The sequence below is a fragment of the Thamnophis sirtalis genome, unplaced genomic scaffold (assembly GCF_051295495.1).
Source record: "Thamnophis sirtalis isolate CommonGarterSnake01/CBP01778 unplaced genomic scaffold, rThaSir2_p1.2 scaffold_12, whole genome shotgun sequence".
NCBI classification, from domain to species: Eukaryota; Metazoa; Chordata; class Lepidosauria; order Squamata; family Natricidae; genus Thamnophis; species Thamnophis sirtalis.
In genome coordinates this window covers 54,659,610-54,678,869 of record NW_028261392.1, presented here as the reverse complement: position 1 = coordinate 54,678,869, position 19,260 = coordinate 54,659,610, and the positions used below count along the sequence as shown (strand labels likewise).

Below are 19,260 nucleotides of genomic sequence, written 5' to 3'. Positions count from 1 at the left end.
ATTCTACTATTCTAAATTAGATTAAGTGGTTAATATTGTTCATTTTATTTGTATTTCAAAAAAAAAAAACCTCTTTCAGTCACTGCCAGCCTCTTTCAGTCCCTAACAAAAAATTAACACAGCTAATATATCAGAGGGACAGCAATCTCTACTAAATCAGATTTTCCCACTCTTACATTTTCTAATATCTATGCTGAAAGCAAAACTCTGCTCCCTATTACCAATTCATGTGGTAAAATCAGTTAATACACAAAGCATACATTTTGGGTGACGGAATCCAACTTGTACCAAGGATGCCTTTGTAATCACTAGATCTGCATTAAAGTGAATTGATTGAGCCAATTTGGCCCTGAACATTTTTTTAAAAAATGAAGAACTAATTCTTAGAGGGAGAGAATTCAATAAATCTTTCCCTTAATCTTGCAAAATAAGTAATGCATTTCTTGTGGAATCCAATTTGGCACATAAGGATGTTAGCATACCCACAGATACTTCCCTTGACATCTGTCACCATCAAGTGTTTTTCCCCCATTAAATATCTGTTTACATTTTTTAAAATGGAAGCTGGTGTGCCTACACAGCAAAGGCAGTTTTCTGTATCACTTTTATTTCCAAATGCCTCTAACTCCACCATAAATTTATTATTTATTTATTTATTTCCCTTTATTTGTATGCCGCCCTTTTCCCTGGGGGGACTCAGGGCGGCTCACAGTTCAAAAGGGGGGGGGAGGACAAACAGTTATCCAACATGAAGACAATACAACATATTAAAAAGAAAACACAACAGTCACACAATTCGGGTGGGGTTAGAATCTTAACCCCAGGCCAGCCGGGACAGCCAGATCTTTAAAGCGGAGCGGAAGGACTGGAGGGTGGTGAGGGTCCAAATCTCCACGGGGAGTTCGTTCCAGAGGGTCGGAGCAGCCACCGAGAAGGCTCTCCTCCGGGTAGTGGCCAGTCTACACTGGCTGGATGATGGAATTCGGAGGAGGCCTAATCGATGCGATTGTATCGGTCTAGTGGAGGTAATTGGCAGTAGGCGGTCTCTCAAGTATCATCTTAGAATGCAGCCCAAGGATTTCAAACTATGCCTAGCTCTTCAGAAACCTTCCTGGATTGAGAAGCCCTTCTTACAGTCACATCACCTTGGTCACCTCACAGATGGACGATTGCAATGAGCTCTACACAAGATGCTCTTAAAACCTTTATGAGGTACAGCTGGCACAGAATGCAGTGGCAAAAGCAGTGGTGCATGGCCCACCCTATGTCTTTGCAACACCACTGCTCTGTGAGCAGCACTGGATAAAAGTGGGCTTTTGCATACAATTTAAGATATCAGTGGTCACCTTGAAAGGTCTATGTAGCATAGTATCTTAGGGACTGTCCCAGTGGTGGATTCCTACTACCGGTTCACTGAGAGGGTGTTTTGCATGCACGCTGATGGCTTCGCTCGCTCACTCGCTCGCACACCGTGCATTGCTGTACATGCGCAGTTGACTGAAAACTGTTTTGTACATGCGCAGAAACATGCCGGTGATGGAAGAAGAGACTGAGGAACTGGTTCGGAGGTATTGTAGGACTGGGTCACTGCCAGTTCCAGCAACCCAGGCCGCCATACCACTACCGTTTCAGCCAAACCAGGCCGAACTGGTAGGAACCCACCACAGGACTGCCTGCCTGTAGCATAGATATTTGAGGGACTGCCCGCCTCTTCTGGTTATTGCCTACCCAATAAAATCTAGCAGGGTTGGCTCTCGGCTTGTCCTGCCAATTAGGCAATGCTGATTAGGAGGACCTGGGAGACAGTCCTATCACAGCAGCTCTGTCAAGCCAGCCTCCTTCAGCAACCAAGAAAGAATCCACTTAACTCCATTTTGCAGAATTAAGAGTACTTTTACTGGTTATGAAAAGATAGCAGCTAAGCAAAGCAAGGTTTGAAGCAAAAGCGTGCGAAATCATACATATCAATATTTGTCCAATCCCCTCCCCCCGGTAACTCCCATCCCATTGTCCAATCTGCAAGTCCCTCAGGTGTCATGTGGGTTGCATCTCCAAGAAGCATCATCAGGTTGGTATGCAGGACGGTTGGCCTTGACCAACTCCAAACATCAGCCATCAGCATGCGCAGAAGATGGTGAGAACAAAACTGCCTCTTAACAATCTCTCCTGTACCAAACATACCCCCCCCCCCAAATACCCTGCCCACCTCCACGTTTCAATGGCAGCCGAAAGCGAATAGCAAAACAGAGACTGACAATCTCTATCACAGCACCTGCCCTCTGGAACAGCATCACCCCACAATTTCACAATTTAAGTTGCTGTCTTCATGAATTACTTTTCTCAAATACCTTCCCAAAGTAGCCACTATTTCCCTGTTTATAATCCTTGACAGATTTGTGAGGAGGGGACACAAGGAGCCCCATTTTAGCCCAGTCTTTAACAGCATTTTCTCAAAATCATTTATTCAGCCTGCTACAGTTACTAGTGATTTCTTTTTTGCTGTTAAGATAAAATCCTTATTGTTTTACGAAACAATGTTTAGGTTAGGCAATTTTAGATTTATATTGTACCTTGAACAAATCTTAACATGACAATTTAAAAACAACGACAGAAAGATAAAAACTTCACAGTCTTAGACTGTAAAAAATAACCAGTTTCTACCAAACCTTATCTTCAACAAGGAAATGTTTTGAAAACTACTTTGATATCAATCTTTTTTTTAAAAAAAGTATACAACCACTTTTCTAGAAAATATGCTTAAATCAGCTTTCAATTTCAAACAAATATATGACAATAAAAAGAACAAAAGTACAGTGCAGTAAAACCATAAAAAAGTCTAAAGAAATTATAGATAGACTAAATGGCAACAAAAGCATAGAGATAATTAAGAATTGTTTATAGGTCTGCTGGAAAAAGTGTGTGTGCGCCAGTGGTGGGCTTCAAAATTGTTTGAACCTACTCTGTGGGTGTGGCCTCCTTTGTAGGAGTGCCTTGCCACCCATGTGACCAGATGGGAGTGGCTTGCCGCCCATGTGAACGGATGGGAGTGGCTTGCCGCCCATGTGACCGGATATGAAGATGCCGACGACACTTGTCAGAACCATCTTAAATTACCTCACACACAGCACTGGCATGCATAAGAATATGATGTAAACTTGTTTTTTAAAGGGCATCTTTGGTTTGCGTTAAAACAACTTCAACACACGCAATGTTCTGATTGCACCACAAACGCAGTAGTCATCCTTACCTTTCACAGAGGCACTGAGTTTTATAAATAGGAGCATGATAGTGTAGAATAATCATATCCAAGGACCAGTGGTGGGTTTCAAAAATTTTTGGAACCTCTTTTGTAGGTGTGGCCTGCTTTCCGGGTCCACTGGTGGAACCTCTTCTAACCGGTTCGGTAGATTTGACAAACTGGTTCTACCGAATAGGTGCGAACTGGTAGGAACCCACCTCTGGTGTGCGCGTGCAAAGCTAAGAAATGGTGGATCCAGCCTGATCTCCCTAACATAGCTAGTATAACTCTTGAGTGAAAAAATCTGTCACAATGTTTTCCCCTTCACAGTACTTCAGACAGGGGCAGCTAAAGTTAGGTCTTGTAGGGGAAGGATGCACTTCTTGAAATATGCTGCAATTTATGTAGTAACAACCAGTTGGTCAACTGACATCAGTAATTTAATCACAAACTACAGTTATTCATGTGTAAATTAAAAATAATAATAATAAGGGCACATAGGATAAAGTAATACAGTTATTAGAAAATGCCAGAATGACCTTGCCCTCTGGTGTGCATTTTAAAAATGTCTATGGGTTCATTTTGGGGGCTTTGCTTACCTATTCATGTATCAGAGCTATGCAGATCGGATCCTGTTTAGACCATCAGGAACTATCCATTCATCAGCAGTCAAAAATATGTTTTTTTATTTATTAAATTTATATGCCTTAAATATTCTAATTTGAGTCTGGAGGAAGGCTGTACTGGGAAGGAGAGTAAGGAACTAAAGAAGATAGAACAATTGGCTCACAATTTTTTTCCAATTATGAATTATGGCAAGTCCAGTAGTTTGAACCAGTCAACCCAGTTAAAAAAAGGCTACATTTTCTTGACTGGGCTATCAGTCTGACCCGAAGCTTCTCTTCTACAAATGTCTTTGAAATTAATTTGGCTGTAAATAGAGGCTGCTGAGCATCTCCCCAGATAATTATAAGGTAATGCCATCTTATAGCATTAGGTCCTACACACCAAGGAAGAAATCAAGGCACAGTGCCTCCTGCTTCTTCCATCAGGATCCTTAGTACAAAAGCTTGCTTTTCAAGAGGCAGTTTGGTGCAGTCCAAGCCCTCCTATGTAAGGATTTTCAGAGCATCATCGCTCACCCTGCAAACGGGGGACGAAAGAGAGGGAGAGAGAGAGCGAGTCTATTTGAAAGCACATTCTAACCAGACTTAATAAGTTAATGCAGAAATCTTCCCATTGAGGCTGTCTATTGGAGACACTAGTCTCCCCTGAATCAAGAACTGCTATGTTGTAATATAATAGATGTAAATTAAAACAGAAAATCTATCATGCCTCTAATGTTGTCTGATAGCTGAGAGTCTGGATCCGTAAAAGGAGAGGCATAGCAAGAAAGGGTGATATATGGCAAAGCTGGATGGAGGGTGAAAAGCGTGGCGAGACAAGCGGGAGAATGCCGCAGCCTGCTCTCGCTCCTCGGACCCAAGGGCAAGAGAGGAATAAATGTTGATTAGTGTTGATTTTGTCCGACACGTGCTTGCCGAGTGACAGTTGGACTAAGCAGCTCTGATAGAGAACCATTAATCTTGGTCTGGTTTAAGTAGAGTATATTAATTTGTGTCATTTTTACTAAGTCGTACAGAGAAAGGCTCTTACTGCTTTGCATTTGACTGCTTTGGTGGTTTAGCCTCCTTTCTCTCTCCCCATTTCACCCTTCCTTTTTTTCTCCCACCCCCACAAAAAAAAAAAAAAAACCCCAGATCCTGCATAGGCGGCAGCAGTAACACCACCACCATATTCAAATGACACAGCAGGAGGCCAGGAGACCTAGAGCTCCTCACTTGGATTAAGAAAATAAACTCCCAGGGTGTTGGCATAGCAACAGCATTTCAGATGAACTGCTATATAGGCAATGATTAATAAATTAACATTTTTATCCTGTTCTTTTCTTCCTCCTCCTCCTCTCCCTGGAATCATAGAAAACATTTGTTTAGAAGAGGGCAGGGAAGAAGGAAAAATTAAGAGAAACGGGTGCTGTTTGACCTATCTGGAGGGGCTTCCGTTTGATACTGCTGAAAAAACACATCTAGCAAAATTCCACTTTTCAAACTCTGTTGTTGAATTTTAACTGGTGCGTACTGTTGGTTACCCACTTACCAAGATTGGATGCTGCAGGATCAAAGGCTCTCTCCCACTAAAGTATTCTAAAAACTAATGGCACAATATGACTGCTTCTTATCCTCAGCCAAATCTAGGATAAATGTAAACGGTGATGGTGCTAGAGGTAGGAACCCAGGATAATTGCCAGTAATTTCTGAGCCATTTTTTAAGTATGCCTGCCTGCCTGCCTGCCTGCCTGCCTGCCTGCCTGCCTGCCTGCCTGCCTCTCTCTCTCTCTCTCTCTCTCTCTCTCTCTCTCTCTCTCTCTCTCTCTCTCTCTCTGTGTGTGTGTGTGTGTATGTGTGTATGTGTGTATGTGTGTGTGTATTTATTTATTTATTTATTTATTTATTTATTTATTTATTTATTTATTTATTTATTTATTTATTTATTTATTTAGTGTCACAACCCCTGGTATGCCCAAATATGGGAGGAGGCATACTGCTTCCTTTCTCTGTCTATCGGCTCATCACAAGAGACCATCCAGACGGAAAGCCAATATTTTTACTGTTGCCTTTGTTACATTTGTGTTGTATTTGTGCTGATAAATAAATAAAGGGAGACTAGTATAGATCTATTTCAAGCTATTTAGCTTTCATCAGCTAGCCATACTCTTTCTGGGATTTGAAACTGTACTGTATTATATTAACACAACTGCCTAATATGTAACACAGTACAGGTTCAAATCCCAGTAAGGGTATGGCTAGCTGATGAGAGCTAAATAGCTTGAAATAGATCTATAGTAGTCTCCCTTTACTTATTTATCAGCACAAATACAACATATGTGTGTATGCATGCATGCATGTATGTATGTATATATATGTATGTGTGTGTATATATGTATGTATGTATGTATATGTATGTGTGTGTATATATGTATGTATGTATGTATATGTATATATATATTTATCAGCACAAATACAACGTATGTATGTATGTATGTATGTATGTATGTATGTATGTATGTATGTATGTATGTATGTATGTATTTGCCAAGAGAATCTCAATCTTACATGGGAAAAGACCCGAATACAACAAGATCATATATAAATATATGGTCTTGTTGTATTATAAATAACACATAACATGTAGTTTAGATCACAGCCTCAGATTTGTTAACCTTATAGTTAATGCAAGTAAAAAAAAATGTCTCTGACATTGATGGTCTTGCAAATCTTAACTGTATCCTTATTTAAGCTGCTTCTTTTAAAAAAATGAATCAGATAGTATTATAAAATAAAGAATATAAAGTGTTCCTTTTTACTTTTATATATAAAATATATATATATTGTATTTTTACTAATAATGCAGGAGCTTGTAAATTTAAAAATAATTTGGTCTTTTGATTGGAAAACAATGACTATAATTATAAAGAAAGAAATGGTGCAGCTTAACAAAACAAGAGGCATAGCTGTGTATTCACAAGTATTAGTTGGAGTGGGAAGAGAAAATGAAGACTAGGGTGGACAGGTAAAAACCAAAAAAGTAACCTTCCATAGCTTAATTTATAAAGAATTTGGGAAATGTGTACCATGAGATTTAAAACACCTTTTCTGCACTATACAACATGTAGCAGAAATACATGAAGAATCTTTCTTCACATCAAAGGATTTGCACAGCCATATTCATCAGAGATGTTTCAAGAAGGAAAGGAAATCAGAATTTCATTTTTTCTTGAAGGCTGCCTTAAACTATCCAAATATTCTCACAGCATAGACCAGCAGAAAAGTATTCTCCTTTTTGACACCTTCTTATGAAACAGCTACAAAACAGTATTCTTGGGGGGGGTTATTCTACCAGGAAGTTAATGCCATATTCAAAAGTATTAGAAACTGTCACATCTGGACCACAGACACTGCTTCCCAAGAGTCTATATCCAAACGTAGGCCATCTGCAAACAAGGTCAAAGTAGACTCACTACCCTATCCTGAACAAAAACCATAATAATCTTATAAAATTCTCAATATAACAGAATAACAGAGTTGGAAGGGACCTTGGAAGTCTTCTAGTCCAACTCCCTGCTTAGGCAGGAAACCCTACACCATTTCAGACAAATAGTTATCCAATATCTTCTTAAAAACTTCCAGTGTTGGAGCATTCACAACTTCTGTATCTCTTGTAAGATACTTTGCAATTCATATGTCATTTGCCTTTCAAATAGTGAAGCAGGCTAAATTAATACTTAATTTCTTATTTTTCTACATAAGCCAACTCCAGCCATGTGCTCACCAGATGTAGTTGGGCTTACAAATCCCAGGATTTCCAGCCAATTATAGTACCAATGCATCTGGACTCTACTGATCACAGAAGGCTGAATTCCTTGGTAATTCTCGAATGGATCAAGATAGGAAAAGCAATGCCAAAATACAGATGTTATAGGATCCTTATTCTTTTAAAAGTATGTTTGGTAACCTGTTCTGTCCCCCTTTCTCCGCTCGTTAACAGACGACAGGCAGACAAACATAAAAGGAACTCACTTTATCAGTTCTCGGCTCAGACTGGCTGCGAGCCCAAAAATAAACATAAATAAAGTCTCTCACGAGATAACAGAATACCAAACAAAACTCTTACAAAGCAATGTACTTCTCCAAGTGTCTCCTTGAATCAGGGTTACAGAAAGCAAATCACTTCTCCAAGTGTCTTTCAAATAAACCACGACCGATGATCAATGAACGTTGAATGAACGTTGAATGAACGTTGAATGAATGTTGACTCCTGCAACCAGGGCATGGCACCATCCGTCCTTTTATCACCAGAAGATGCCCCAGCTACATTGTTAAGCTTGCATCCCAAAAAGACTCACAGGAGACTTCTGCTGAGTCACAACAGTAACCACTACAAAAAAGATGCTGAGACCCTGGAAAGAGTGCAGAGAAGAGCCACAAGGATGATTAGAGGTCTGGAGAGTAAAACGTATGAAGAACAGTTGCAGGAATTGGGTATGTCTAGTCTAGTGAAAAGAAGGACTAAGGGTGACATGATAGCAGTACAGATAGTCCTTGACTTATGACCACAGTTGAGACCAAAATTTCTGTTGTTAAATAATACATTTGTTAAGTGAGTTTTGCCCCATTTTATGACCTTTCTTCCCAGTTGTTAACTGAATCACTGCAGAATCACTGCAGTTGATAAGTTAGTAACTGTCAGGGTTCCAAATAGCATGCAAGAGCAGCCTGCCAGTAACCCAGTTGCTAAGTGAATCTGCTTCCCTATTTACTTTGCTTGTGAGAAGGTTGAAAAAGGGGATACCAATAGCAATAGCACTTAGACTTATATACTGCTTCATAGTGCTTTAAAAGCATCTCTAAGTGGTTTACAGAGTTTCCCCCAACAATCTGGATCCTCATTTTAGCGATCTCAGAAAGATGAAAGGCTAAATCAACCTTGAGTCTGTCAGGATCGAACTGCTGGCAGTGGGTGGAGTTAGCCTGTAATACTGTATTCTAACTCCTGCATGACCACAACTCTAGGTGACCATGGGCCACAGCAAAGGTCATAAATGTGAGCCAGCTGCCAAGCATTTGAATTTTGATCACATGATCATGGAGTTGCTGCAAAGGTCATAACTATGAAAAATGGTCATGTCATATTTTGCAGTGCTGTTGTGACTTCAGATGGTCACTAAATGAACTGTTAAGTCAAGGACTACCTATATTCCAACAATGATGTCCGGTGAGGTTTATGGTTGGTGAGGCACTGACACAGTGGTGGGTTTCAAATTTTTTTAGCCTTGTGGACTTCAACTCCCAGAATTCCACAGCCAGGCATGCTCAGTTCCGATTTAAAGCGACAGCATTTGTTCTTCTCCTTTGCGAAAAAGTTTCCTTCATTCTTTTTCTTCTCCCTCTCCCTCCTCCCTCCCTCTTTCCCTCCCTTCCCCTCTCTCAAACAGACACATGCACACAGAGAAGTTGGATTGGACTATCTCTCCTACCCCATCCCTCTCTCTCAAACAAACAGAAACACAGAAGTTGGATTGAAGCCGATCCGAGCCTTTGATTGCAGGCGAAGCCACGTTGCCTTTTCAAACTTGTAATCAGTGAAGCTGGGCTTATATAGTTTTACCCGTGTGTGTGTGTGTGTGTGTATGTGTGTGTGTGTGTGTGTGTGTTTGAAAAGGCAATGTGGCTCTGCCTGCAATCCAACTACACTTGGGGAGGGATCTACACTTGAGGATGAAGTTTGAATTCCTCCCCCTCCCTCCGACCCACAAGTACCTTTTCCAGCTGTTTCAGAAAGGATTTCAACTCTGCTCTTGCCTGTCATCATGAAAAGAAAAAAAATGTAAAAGGAAAAAGGCAAGAGCTGAGGTCAGGCTGAGCGAGTTGTCAGAGCCACTGTGGATGACTTTGCTTAACTGTTTAAAAAAAACCTCTAAAAAGTGCCCTCTACAGGAGGAGGCAGGAGAACAACGTGCCTCACCTACGTCAAGAATTTTTCAGCTTTTAACCCTTGCTTAACTCTGCTCGAGTGATCATAAAACGCCTAAAGTCAGACTAGATGAGGCATGTTGTTCTCCTGCCTCCTCCTTTTACATTTTTTTTCTTTTCATGATGACAGTGGTGAGGCTCTGCCTCCCCTGCCTCTCCTGATTGCACGTCCCTGTATTCCAATATTTGAGAGGCTGCAACAAAGAAGAGGAGGCCAACCTATTCACCAAAGCATAAGGCAGGTCATGAAGAAATTGATGGAAACTAATGATGACTCCCCCAGACACTTCCCTAGATACCTCTCCAAATGTCAGCTCATGAACCAGTTCTGGGCATGTCAGGAGGGAAGTTGGTCAATGGCTCCAAGCAGTTGTCTGAGAGTGATTTGACTGAAGCACAGCTGCAGCAGGACAGCCCTGAGACTTAAGATGGAGAAAACATGCAGCTGCAACTGATCAACAATGAGGAAGAGGAATGTCTTTTTCACCTGATCCAAGAACAGGGCAGAGAAAAGGCAGGAGCAACTAAGGTCAGCTTACTTATTACTTGTGAGGAGGCAGCTGCACTCCTCTTGTTGAGCTGCACCAGAAGCTGGCTATTTAGCACAGGAGACAGATGGAGACAACATGTTTGTTGTGTGTTCTTGCCTTGAACTTTGGATTGTGCCTTTTCAGGTGTTGGCCTTTGCCTGTAGACTGGCCTTTGTCTTGGAACTTCAAAAGATTTGAAACAAAAAATAGAAACATCAATTGTTGAAGTATAATTAATGTAGTAGCTCTTCATTTTTGTCTATGAAGGCGAAACAGGCAAAATATTACAGCTGAAAATTAGAGAACCTGTCACAGTTGTAGTAAACAAAGAACAATGTGTTTTGGGTTGTATAATGTATAAGGTCTACAGATGCAGAATGCAGTAATTAAAAAAATAATAACTGAAAACAATGGGAGCAACACCTAAAAACATATTTTGCGACATGGGAATAGGGCCTAATCAATCTCACTTTCAGAATCTGAATTATTCAAAATAGCTTACTGGCAGGTTCTATTTTTCATCCATTATCATTTTTATGAACTTCAAAAACTTGCCTTATTCACCTTTGCATATTCTTGCTTATATTCCGATTTGGTGTATTTCTTCCACCTCTTAGCATGTGGAATTTTAAATGTAAATATTAGAAAATTTCATTAAATATTGTTTGGTTTTTATATTTTTTTCCCCTTGGTTTTTCTTAGTTTCAACTGCCATTTTTATCTTCTGCCAATATCCACAAGATGTAGTGAGGCCAAGAGGCATTCTTGGAAATAAAAATTGTGCTAGAACTAACTTTTTTCTATCATGCCCGCTTCCCATTTAATTTAATTTAATTTAATTTAATTTGATTTTTAAAAGTCCTTTTAAAAAGTAGAGTTTGGACAGATTGACCAGCACCAAAGCCAATGTCAGGGGATACGTTTGAGTGCATAGGCACTGCACTGAGGATTCAAATACTATAAAGTTGGTAGCACTAGTAATAAAGGCTTAGCCATTATGAAAGCACATGCCAAGCTTCTTCAGAGTGTAAGTTAGGATAAAATAAACATTCTGTACTGATCTGTTTGCCCCCTTTTCCAAGCACCACCCTTGCCCTCCAGATGCATTTTTCTCCTTGAAAAACGTGGGCTTTTCTCCGTTTTACGAAACAGTGATGACTTTATAACTTGAACAACCCTTATTTATATACATCCTAGTAGAGAAAAACAAAGACGATTTTGTATGATATGCTCAGATATACAAGACTGAAGAATCAAGAATGAATGTGGACATCAAACATGAACAATCAAAAATATATCTTTACTTTGACACAAATAAGTGGTATTATAGTATTTACAAAAACACAAGCAGCTTGAGCAAATGTTGATTATCCATCAAGCTGCATTTCTGCACAAATAATTTCCATTACTTAATGGCATCTCAATAATACGACTATAGAAATGGATTGCAGCGAATAGAACAGAAGGGAAGCACTAAAAATATGCAGAGAAATGGGAAAGGAATGAAGAACATAAAATACAAATGGTGATAGAGGCTCAAATAATGGCGGAGGTATAGAAACAGAGGAAAGTGAAACAGAGGAAACTAGGAAGAAAGTGGGGGTTGGCAATCATTCATCCATTTACTTCAACTTTACAGCTATTCTTTAATTAGAGCTAGCCAATTTTCCTTAGAGGCAGAAAGATAATTTTATATCCATTGACTTGCCTCTTCAAATTCCAAGAAGCAATAAATAGATCCTAGTATAGTCAAATTCGAATGCACCCCTAGAATTGAAAGGGTTTTTTTTACTGGCAATTCCACATATATCTGAGTACAGCATGACATTAAAACTACTTAATAATATTTCAATATCCTGCCACCAATGAGACTGCTAAATTGGTTAATAATACTAGTAAAATAGTATAAAGCCAATATTTAGTAAATAGTCTCAGGAAGAAAAGATCAAAAAGTTTCTAGGAACTTTAATGCAATGCAAAGGAAAATCAATAGCAAAAAGTATACTAAACAATCTTTCATCAGCCTGAATTTTAAGATTGTCAATTGATCTGCCTTTTACCTAGCTATTATTGCAAATTGCAACCTACATTTTCTTTCAAAGCACTCATATCAATAAAAAAGTACACGTGATTGCAATATTTCTTTTTATTTTCTTTTTAATTTTTTTACTTCTTAAATAATGAAGTACAAAATTAAGGAAAACAATAATATGGAACAAAAAAATAACTAATAGTTTTTTTTAAGTAGAGAGATAAAATTTTCCATCCTTCCACCTGTGCTCCTAATGATTAGCCACAGTTAAAAATTTTCTGCTTTACACTGAACATGATGATCGTTGTTGGTTTTTCTCTATGTCCAAGAAATCATATTCCAAATGTCTAAATCTCCCTTGCTATGTGATGTGTTGTACATCAGGGAGCCATTCCTATTTGAGCATGGTTATGCTTCTACCCGCGGAGGGTTCCACCACAAAACCGCGTTCGACTAAAGCGCGCTCGACGAAACCGCGTAGCTGACATCATCACAGGGCGACAACAGCGCGGAGACAGAAGCACGCTGTAAACACTAAACCTAAAATTAACCCCTAAACCTAAACCTAACCCCCCTAAACCTAATCCTAAACCTAACCCTTAACCTAACCCTAAACCTAACCCTTAATCTAACCCTAAATCTAATCCTAACCCTTAACCTAACCCTAAACCTAACCCTTAATCTAACCCTAAATCTAATCCTAACCCTTAACCTAACCCTAAACCTAACCCTAACCCTTAACCTAACCCAAAACCTAACCCTAAACCTAACCCTAAACCTAACCCTAAACCTAACCCTAAACCTAACCCTAAACCTTACCTTAACTTGAATCGGCTTGCTTTCAAAGCGCTATTTAAAGCGCCCTTCTTTCTCCGCGCTCGCTGTTGTCGCCCTGTTGATGACGTCAGCGACGCGGTTTAATTGGGCGTGCTTTAGTCGAGCGCGGTTTTGTCGTCCCACGCCCGCGGAGATCCAGACCCTTCCCACTCTCTCGGCCTTCCAAAAAGCCACCAAAACCTGGCTGTTCCGGCAGGCCTGGGGCTGTTGACCCATGAATGAGGTCCAGCCCCTATCTAAGTCAAGTGTAAGGTGTGTTCCTTTTAAACCTGTTCTCGTCCTTCCCCTTATTTTTTATTTTTTTGTTTTATTCTTGTATTTGTAAGCCCTGGAGTCCTACGGGATTGGGCGGCATATAAATTTATTAAATTACAAATTACAAATTATTATTATGGAAATAGACTGTCAGTTTTGCTATTGCAGAATATTCTCTACTTTGGGTCAACTGTTCTGATATTTTTCGCATAGTTTCTTTTTTCAGAAATTGTGCCACATTTGTTGTTGTTGCTTTCAGAAACAGAGAATGCCACTCAAATTTTTGTGACATGCCTGTGCAGGGGCCATGATAATCTTCTCCATATCTTTCCAATTTTAATATACGTGCTGCCAAAGCAACATTTGATCTTCACTTATGATAACATTAGGTCTGACATGTCAAACACAAGGGCTGCCAGCCAGATCTGGCCCATAATTTGGTGGTTCCACCACAAAACCGCGTTCGACTAAAGGGCGCTCGACAAAACCGCGTAGCTGACGTCATCACAGCGTGACAACAGTGTGGAGAAAAAAGCACACTGTAAACGCTAAACCTAAAATTAACACCTAAACCTAAACCTAACCCCCCTAAACCTAAACCTAATCCTAAACCTAACCCTAAACCTAACCCTAACCCTAACCCTAACCCTAACCCTAACCCTAACCCTAACCCTAACCCTTACCTTAACTTGAATCGGCTTGCTTTCAAAGCGCTATTTAAAGCACCCTTCTTTCTCCGCGCTCGCTGTTGTCGTCCTGCTGATGATGTCAGCGACGCGGTTTAATTGGGTGCGCTTTAGTCGAGCGCGGTTTTGTCGTGCCACGAATTTGGTTAGATCTGGACCCGGTAACAGCAAAGGAGAGACCTGCGGTGCCTCAGCCTGACCCAGGTCGACTGGGCACTGATCTACAACTTGGTGGCGGCCATCCAGGCCAGAATTCAGTCAGCCTTAGATCCATGGGGCCGCCCTGTAGCCAGCAAGGGGTCACGCCAATCCGTTCCTGGAAGGAACGGGGGAATGAGAAGCAAGGGAGGGAGGGAAAGAGAAATGATGGGTGGGTGGGTGGGTGGGTGGGTGGGTGGGTGGAAGGAAGGAAGGAAGGAAGGAAGGAAGGAAGGAAGGAAGGAAGGAAGGAAGGAAGGAAGGAAGGAGAGAGACCAACTTGGTTGGAGATGCCCCAGTGCACTTTGTTCTGCATCAATCCTGGATCCACTGAGACTTGGGCTCAAAAGAGAAAGCTATTTTGTGTTCTATTTAGTCACAGGCAGGGCTTTGTTGGCAATCCAATTGTGAGCTCTTAGGAAAGTATCCCCTCCTTGTGTGTTGCAAACAGCTATTTCCAGTGGGGGGGGGGGGAAGGACGAAGCAGAATGGGGAAAAATATTTTCCTTTGCTAAATTTCCAGTCTGAATTAGACCATGCAGGGTGAGCCCTTTTAAGGATTATGTATTAATAGAAAAGCAAATAACTTACCTCTGTTCCTAAACGCTAAAGCTGTTGCACATAAAAAAAACCAGAAGAGCTCTAATCAACTACCACAGCCACCATCTTGACAGTTTTGTTGTACTGTTGTCTGTGGATGCCCCCACTAAATGCAAGCATGGGATAAGCTATGCCTGGTTTGCTCTCAGTCTTTTAAGTGGCCACAAACTACTAGTAAAATTGGCATTTGATTACTAGGCAAGGAGGCATTGAGAAATGTTTGCCCTTTTGCATTTGAGCATCCAAGAAAGGACAGGAAAGGAGGAAAGGAAAGAGGAAAGAAAAAGAAGGAAAGAGGAGAAGAGGGCAAGGAAGGAAAAAGAAGGAAGGAGGGGAAGGAAGAAGAAAGGAAGGAGAATAAAGAGGGAAGGTAAAAGAAGAAAAGGAAGAAGGAAGAAAAGAAGGAAGGAAGGAAGGAACGGAGGGAAGGAGGGAGGAAGGGAGGGAGGGAGAAAGGAAGGAAATATTGCCACCATGTGGGGGTCCTCCACATGGCCTGAGAGGGACTGCGAGGCTCCTCTGATGGACAAGGGTTTGGCGCTCACCCTAGTCTCACCTTCATCCTCTGGACAATGGATCACCCCAGTGCCCCCGGGGCCCCCACAGACACCCCCCACAATGAGCAATGTTGAGTTGGCCATGCCTATCCTGGCCACACCCATCCCAAGGTTGACTCAGCCTTCCATCCTTCCGAGGTGGGTAAAATGAGGACCCAGATTGTTGGGGGCGATATGCTGACTCTGTAAACCGCTTAGAGAGGGCTGAAAGCCCTATGAAGCGGTATATAAGTCTAACTGCTATTGCTATTGCTATTACTGACTTCCCAAAATCCAGATGCTGAAAGCACTTTTCCAGGTTTATTTAAAAACTGCATGGCTTCATTGTTTACGTCTAGGTAAAGGTAAAGATTTCCTCTTCCAGGTGTGTCCAACTCTAGATGGCAGTGCAAATCTCCATTTCTTAGCTGAAGGAGTTACCATCGTCTGAAGACATTTCCGTAGTCATGTGGCCAGCATGACTATACACCGAGGCTCAAGGAACGCTGTTATCATCCCACCAAAGGGGTACCTATTTATGCACTCGCATTTGCATGCTTTCAAACTGCTACATGGGCAGAAGCTGGGCCAGTAACTTTCCAGCTGACCAACTCAGTGTCTTTAACCACGGAGTGATTGAGTCCCCTACTTCTAGGTAGGAATGAAGTATTGCACAGTAGAAAGATGTGTAGGTCCCAATACTAATATTTTGTAAAATATTCCAGCTGATCTCCACATCTTCAATATAAATGAATAAAAACAATTAATTTCACATCTTTAAATGTTTTAGTGAATCTTTTCTTACTTTCTTTTTTATGTTAAATTATATCAACCACATTTCTGTTGTGCAATTTTGATACTTTTTTGTTTTATTCTGTTATGTATGGCTGCTACCTTGCAGCTAGGTGTCTATTATTTTCAAACAGATTTAAAAATGACATTAGAAACTTTGTAAAATCTATACCATACAGATACAAAAGAAATATTATGGTAATAGAAAGTATTGAGAAATTACACCGAACAACTGAGTAAATTTAAGTAAATTTTCTCTTCTATGGGTAAATTTTATTTCCCATACCAATACACAGATTTGGAATAAGAATGCCATAAATAGATATTAAATCTTTCCATCACATAAAAGCGCAAATAACACATTTCTTCCAAATTCAAACGTGATGCAGAATCAATAGCACAAAAATCAATTGTTTCCATTCTACAAAGCGTCATGCTGAGTTACAATTAAGCAAAATATGTAATGGTGAAACTATAAATTATGGGGGTTTTAACTTATTTTAACTATAAAACTGTACTTTCCCCTCTTTTTTTTCTCTCCCCCGTTTCAACTAAATGAATGCAAGGACAAATGATTCCTTTGCCTTTAGCTTTAAGATATGGGCTTCTGAAATCTTTGTCAAAGCATTTAGTAAAACAAGATTTAAGATGTCCAATTAATTTTTTTCTCCAACAGGCAGCCAAATGTAGATGCAGAAGGTTAAAAGCTAAGTGGTTTAATTAATATTAAATTTATTTGATACTTTACTACTGAAAGCATTGAAAAAATGAAAAAGCAATACTTTTTAGGGTCATTATTGTCTACTTTGACCTTTGATCCATGGAATAAAATCACACAGTTCTAAAGGTTCTTCTGCTTTACTGTACTTGTTCAATTCTGGGGTAGGGGTGTGTGGAGATATTTTGATATTAAAGTGGGGCACTGCCTATATTTTCTGGAATGCACTTCCAGAAGGTACAAAATTAGCAACCAGTTGCAATACTTCTGGTATTCTTCTGATGTCTTCTCAAAACACAGTTGGGTCTTTTTCAAGAAGTTCTTGAAATCTCCTGCATATTTTTCTTGTAAGTTTTCCTTACATTATATATGTGATGAATCCATGTCAGTTTTGCAGATTCTGGTTCACATTGGACACCTCAATATCATGCTGGTATGATGTCAGAAAACACAGTTGCAAGCAACACATCTATAGCACCAGTTATTTTTTCTGTTTGAACACATACACAATTTATAGCAACCGAACCCTAATGGTTTTTTCAAACATCAAGAAAATATTCTTTGATTCAACACAAACACTTAGCTTTGCAACAGCAAAAACAAAGTATGAGGAAACAGGGGAAGACAAATACAGATTGCAAAGAAAAAAAGGAAAGAATAGATTAAACATATTCCTTAAAAAACACAGGAGTTGCAATCCTAAAAACGTTTAGCAATGCTAAAACCTAGACTTAGCAATATTGTATCTAAATTTAATGCCATTTTTTCCTTTAAGTATTAAATCCCAAATCCCACTTCAACCCTGAATGCACGTGCCAATGTTCTTGATTTCCTGAACTCAGGGTTTCTTTCACTGCTTTCTCCATTTACTAGGAATGGCAAAGGTGGAAGTCCTAGTCAGATAATCCAGAGGTAGGAAATCTTAGCATGAATTGTGGTAATAAAAATATGCATAAACAAAGCATTCCAGTAGCTATTAAAATCTTTTTTTTAAAAAGATCATACATTGGAGCTAAATAGATCTTCATCCAAGATATCAATGCTTAAAGTAATCAAAGAAGTAGCCTATCTTGTTGGAGAGGAAATTCAGTCTTGGCATCATGTGAAATTCCTATTCCTTGACCCTGCCTAAAAATAGGACAGGATATCCAAAATTTATTCATTTACTTATTTATTTATTTATTTAATATATTTATATGCCGCCCAATCCTGAAGGACTCCGGGCGGCTTACAAAAAATATAAAAACACATAACAATAAAAGAAAACAGTTTAAAAACAGCAAATACCCTTATACATTCATTCTAATCTAGGCTGGATCTCAACAGTGAGGTCAACAGCCCCAGGTCTGCCGGAACAGCCAAGTTTTTACGGCTTTCCTGAAGGCCATGAGAGTGGGTATGGTCCGGATCTCCGGGGGTAGCTGGTTCCAGAGAGTCGGAGCAGCCACAGAGAAGGCTCTCCTCCGAGGGCCCGCCAGCCAACACTGTTTGGCTGACGGCATCTGAAGGAGGTCCAATCTATGGGATCTTACTGGCCGCTGGGAGGTATGTGGCAGCAGGTGGTCTCGAAGGTACCCTTGCCCTAAGCCATGTAGGGCTTTAAAGGTGATAACCAACACCTTGAATTGAGTCCGGAGACCAAATGGTAGCCAGTGCAGCTCACGGAGGACAGGTGTAACATGGGTGTATCTCAGCACACCCAATATCGCTCGCGCGGCTGCATTCTGAACTAAAATGTAAGAATTAATCACAAAAAAGGTCACAAGAAGGGGATGTGGAAAACTCATTGCAACTTCCCTGTTCCACCCAAATGTGCTTCTCCGCTGCCATTGGCTTGAAGACTTGCTCCCTTCTTTCCCAATGGTCAGAGTAAAGATCTAACCTGATTAATTGGCTATCTGGGTATCACCAGGAAGTTCTGCAGGTGGTGTCAAGAGTGGATGAAGGCTCCTTCTGGCCCATGAATATCATGAAGCAGTCTAGATTATATCTAAAACTGTTAGGAATGTATGTGGAAAAGGGAAAATGCATACCCTGTTTCCCCCAAAATAAGACCTCCCCAGATGATAAGCCCAATCGGGCTTTTGAGTGCATGAGCTAAAATAAGCCCTCCCCCAAAACTAAGCACTTCCTGAAAATATTGCAACACAGCAGCAGCCATGAGGAGACCATGTTCGCCCCCTCCTGCACCTTAAAAATAATAAGACCTCCCCGGAAATAAGACCAAGTGCTTATTTCAAAGGTCAAA

At 40.3% G+C, this 19,260-nt stretch overlaps 1 protein-coding gene and 1 non-coding gene across 4 annotated transcripts in view; both read right to left on the bottom strand.

The window, feature by feature from the left end:
* The window catches only part of PBX1 (PBX homeobox 1), a 304,350-nt gene that overhangs the window by 243,984 nt on the left and 41,106 nt on the right, over positions 1-19,260 (bottom strand). The gene's annotated exons all lie outside the window — the stretch shown is intronic.
* On the bottom strand, positions 13,740-13,842 carry LOC148043348 (U6 spliceosomal RNA). The gene has a single exon (XR_015698262.1). It is a non-coding gene; the product is annotated as a U6 spliceosomal RNA (small nuclear RNA).